The 5,000-nt window shown below is 46.2% G+C and overlaps 1 protein-coding gene across 1 annotated transcript in view; it reads left to right on the top strand.

Moving 5' to 3' along the window:
• The first annotated feature begins 76 nt into the window (after positions 1-76).
• Positions 77-5,000, top strand: part of LOC143868370 (uncharacterized) — a 29,515-nt gene continuing 24,591 nt past the window's right edge. Inside the window, exon 1 of the mRNA XM_077376175.1 lies at positions 77-5,000. This exon is cut by the window's right edge and continues 24,591 nt beyond it. The gene's annotated coding sequence lies outside the window, so the exon portion shown is untranslated.

Below are 5,000 nucleotides of genomic sequence, written 5' to 3' on the forward strand. Positions count from 1 at the left end.
TCCGTTAAGCTTGACCGCATCCTTGTTTTTTCTCCTTCTCTGACTACTGTTAGAGCGGAGGCCGATCGAAGTGAGGTCATGAATAAGATACAAATAGGCTCTAACTTCTGCTTCCTTATCTCTAGTTGGCAAGCATGGCTTGTATGCTTCGAGAAAGGCCTGTCAAAAGCCTCTTTCTCAACTCCCGCCATCGACCCTTCTCTTATTGAAGCATTGGTCAAGCAAGTCAGAGCCAATCGAACTTGAATTACTACTGGCGGATGGTAGACTTGACGGCGGTCGAGTAAGGCGACCGAAGGGAGTTAGGCATGGCATGGGATCTAACGAAGGGGAAGCGTCATCAACTTGATTGCCACAAAATGGACAACTTCAAGGCAGAGATTAGAGATTGATCTAAGAAAGAAGTGAAGAGTAAGCAAAGCCATTTACGCACCATGGACATCAAGCTGGCTCCCCTACTCTTTCACCTATTCAAAGACAGAGAGAGTGGCATGAAGGAAGTTCGTATGAGCAAGCCCTTGGTAGGCTTGCCATCTTGCAAGATCACCTTGTGCTATCAAAGCTCGAATAAATCAAAGCAAGGCGGGCATATGACGATAAATGGGAGCGAATTGGCCTTAGACAGAGATGGAGGCTAGAACTCAACTTGATTGACCTATCTCATGAGAAGAGGAAGAAGCATATCACATTCGAGGGTCAGCCTCAAGGTTGATAGCGAACCGTTCGTTAACACTCACCCTGCCGCTTCTTCCATTCGGTGAGAGATCGTGAGAAGAATTGTTACAGAAAGCGTATAAATCGAGGGAGTGAGATATAGCTTTCCCCTATGAGTGGCAGCCAGGACTGCTCTCTTTATAAAAATGGAGCTCTTCCCACCTCTTGTGGATGACAAAGGTTTGAAGCCGGTTCAACAAGCAGCATAGTAGAGAACACTATGCGAATCGGGAGGAGAGCCTTTCTGTGGTTGGTTGTACGGACGCTGATTGAAGACAGCCCTCACTTCGATCGCCTCTAAACGGTCGCCTTGCTCTCCCTATCCTCTTCAAGGGCGGACCGATAGTCTGCAATTAGTTAGAGTCCAATAAGGGATTTAGCGAGCTTAAGAAGGATAAGAGGCATGAGAAGCCCTATATAGAACAGAGGAAAGAGCACATGCTAAGCGAATTGACCCATTGTTAGATCAAAGCGTCGCTTCACTGAGGCCTACTCCCCCTTTATCTAGACTGGATAAGCGGCATATCTTAGCATACCTTGTTAGAAAGGAGATAGGGATCCTTTGCCCATTGGGTAAGCCCTACATAGCGTTATCAGACTTGGTATTCTCAACGTCTTTCATAAAGAGCTGGAGGGAGTTATACGACCTAGCTCTGGATTGAAAGGTGACCCCCTCACTAGTTGATTTAGTGAGCACTCCCCTTGTTATCTCTTCGCAAACTAGCCTCAACTCAAGGGGGAGCTCAGCGACCGATCTTGAGCCGGATCAATCACTCGTAGGAAGCCACTCCGAGTGGAATGGTCTAAGTCTAATAAGGCTTTCGGTATAAGAAGCGAATACATGCTTCTCTCTCCTCTTTCCTTTAGCTACCGATCTCCCTTTGTGCATTGGGTCCCTTTTCCTTTTTCAAGAGCCAACTTTAGAGTGGAAGCCGGTCCCACAACTCGATAAAGCAATGGACCCAAGCTTTTTAGACTCGGTCTCCGCTGCTGCCTTGCCTTACTAAGTGAAGTAGGAAGAGCAATCCCAAGGGCTCAAGGATTCGGGGCTAGATGGATTCATGGCCTAGCCTCTCTTCCAAGTCGAGTGAATTACCAAGAGCAGCCCCATGCCAGGACTGAAGATCTGGACAATGATTGTGGTGGTTCTATATAGCCTAGATCTGCTGCACCTTGTTCTAGAAGGAGTTAGGGATTCGGGCTTTGATCGTCGTCCTGAAGATCTTTCGTAGCAGGGGCATTCATCACTCTTAGACTTAGAAGCCTTGCCTTCTTCGACCTTGACTGGAACTTCACTCTATTAGGACGTCTTAAGGCCGATGGATTGGTGCTTGCTTGATTGAGAAAGATGCGATTCTAGGGCATTAGCCCAAGTGTTTAATGGGATTCCAGTGAGTCATACATAGGATGTATAACAATGATAGGCGAGGTCTCCCATCTTCTCTGAATATGTTAACAGAGCCCGATCCGAGGAGCGAGTTTATGAGCCTTCCTCTTCTGCCCTGTTTAGATAGGATTGAAGGAAGATAGGGAGCACCTAACTCATTGAAAGGGAAAAAGCCATAGACGAATCTTTCTAAGATAATACCGTTTTTAGAGTGATGGGTTCATTCGGAGCGCACGGATCTTGAGGTGCTTCAAGCGATCCTCCATGATCTACAGCAAAAGGGATCTTCCAGCTCTTACTTTCGAGAGGGCGCGTTCGAAGCGCTTGGAGCTCAATACGTAATTTCACCCGACAGCCCACTTGAGCAATTTGCCATTCTGGGGCAAGGAGATATGCTTTCCTGAGATTGAGAATACCTCCTCCGGTTTTCGGTTGTGGCTACGGTAAAGGTTACAAGTGAGGTTGAAGGTGCGGCTAGCTATCTGACAGAGGCAGGCCTGGCAGGCGGGGGCCCATAACTAAAGACAAGGTTCGAAGACCAGTTCATCCATCGACCGGAATACAACAAGTTTAGAAGGAGTGGTAGTAGATTATAGTATAGTGGGGAGCCCTAATCAATAAGCCGAAAGAGTGGCATAATATACAGCTAAGGCGGGCTGACTTACGTACGAGACTTTATTCGCTTAGTTAAGTGAGTTGAAGAACAAGATTTCATCCTTATTTACATACGAGCGGGGTTACGAATTACTCCATGCAAATCATCACGAGCTTGACGAATCCTTATGTGAGTGAAAACATAGAAAAAGTAAAGTAATGACCCTTGGTTATGAACGAGTTTTGGACCCAGCGAGTTAAACGATTTAGCGAGTCCCACTCTTCATAAGAAAGATCGGTTTAGAAAAGTAGTGCGTATTATTCGTTGTTGCTATTGCTGAGGTTTGTTACTCTCTTTGCTTAGAGGTTTCCTCCTCTCTTCGAAGCGTGCCTTACAGGTTTATTGATTATTTTCCTTCCCATGGATCGTATTTTTCCATCATCTCCGTCTCGCTTTTCTCCCTCAAGCCTTTCTCCTGCTTCTCGTCTTGGCTTTTGTTTCCCACGTAGCTACAATTAATTTCCCTCCCCTTTATAGCGTTCCTGGTTTCAATGGTTTCAAGGTGTTTAAGTCTCGTGTAGGCTTTGACAATGTATACTCGTGCCTTCTCTCTGTTCCTGCTCGTGGTCATTCTGTTGTTGATCATTCTCGTGATCTTCCTTTTTCTCCCCTTCCTCGTTCTCCGCATAGTGCTGTTTTTTTGCGTAGTGCGGATAGCACGGTTTCATTTCCTAGTATAGGTTTGATTCATTCTCTTTTGCCAAGCCTTTTGCTTGGCTTCTTGTTTTGGTCTTATTATGATCCGTATGTGGTTCGTATGTTGTTTGTTCCTTCTGTTCCCGCTGCCGCTGTATCTGGTGGTGTTTTTGATCCAGTTTTTCTGGATTCTTCCGTGGTTCCTCCTGTGTCTTCCGCGGTTTCTTCTGATCTTTCTGTCGTTACTCCTGAGGTTTCTTCCTCTCCCTCTGCTACAGAACTTGCTCTTTTTTTAGGTACTATTGTGGTCTTTGTGTATTTGCTTAAATCAAGCGTCAACTAATCTTTTACGAATCCGGCAAGCTATAATCCTTCTCCATCGTACAAGAGTAATATCCTAGTCGAAGTGTTTGTTGTCTTTGTTCCTGAACGACGGAAGTGGAAAGACACTAAGCGATAGGATTTAGTATCTTTGCTTCGAGACGCAAGCAAAGAGAGGTCCCGCCCGAGAAATGTGGCGGGGGAAAGGAAGTGGGCATGTGGGTCCTTTTCACCGGAGTTCTGAGTTAGTGAGTTCGAGTTCATTGACCGGAACCCGGGAACCAGATGTGAGCCCCCGGCGACTGAGGGAACTGAGTTAAACCAAGCCAAGCGAAGTAGCTGCGTAAGAAAGGCAATCAAAAGAATGAGTTGAGTTAAGGAACTGGTTAGATGGTATATTGAGCTCAGTCTTCCTCTCCCTTTGGTCGAGTGAGCTTTCGCTTCCTCGAAAGAAGCTCGAGCGAGGGTTGACATTATGCTTTCTGCAAGCAGGATCGAGGATGAAGTAGAGGATGAGAATGAGGACGTCTCTAATCACGATGAGGACCGAACGGAACGACTAAACCGAGAGGGCGAAGGAAGTAGGAAACAAACATCTCCCTTCCCCGTGCGTGCTAGCGTGCGAGCGTTCGAGCGTGCTAGCAGGGGGAGATATCGTAACGGAAGGAACAGAGGTACAGCCAAGGTACTCAACTAGGGCTGCTAGCGCCCTTGCTGTCGCAGCTTTAGTTGGGTAATCTGTCTTAAGTGTAGTAATCACCTTTACCGCTCTTTATATTAAAATATAGAAAGGATACAACTGGTAAGCTACTTGCTTGTGTAGAGGGAGCGCTCTCCGGGCAGTCTGAAAAGAGAATATCTGTCTGTCTCGCGAGGGTCTTTTAGAGAGAGGCAAAGAGCTAGCTTAGCTCTCTTTTGAGAGGTCACCTTTTTAGGGATTTAAAGTTTTCTTAGTTCCTAGCACCTCACCTTTATAATACTTAGGGACTGCAATCTTCTTTGAGGAAGGCGAGAAAGGAAAACGAAAAAGACTTTATCCCATGCATTTTCGCTAAACAAGCGCACACAATTATTCTTAAAAACAGGGAGGTTGAAAGGCTTCCACGAAGAGAGTACGGGGCTCGACCCGTACGCTTTACGAATCGATGACTTTTTAGTTCTATCTATGATCCCAATTGCGAAAATGATTTATTCGAGTATTAATGCAGCGCAAAACAGGAAAGGGGACAGATCCCAACTTGCTGGGAGAGCGAGTGCCCCGACCTTTCGGAGTTCTTTGAATATGGT

The sequence above is a fragment of the Tasmannia lanceolata genome, unplaced genomic scaffold, assembly GCF_043159265.1.
Source record: "Tasmannia lanceolata isolate RefF3 unplaced genomic scaffold, GAP_Taslan_0.1 ptg000442l, whole genome shotgun sequence".
NCBI classification, from domain to species: domain Eukaryota; kingdom Viridiplantae; phylum Streptophyta; class Magnoliopsida; order Canellales; family Winteraceae; genus Tasmannia; species Tasmannia lanceolata.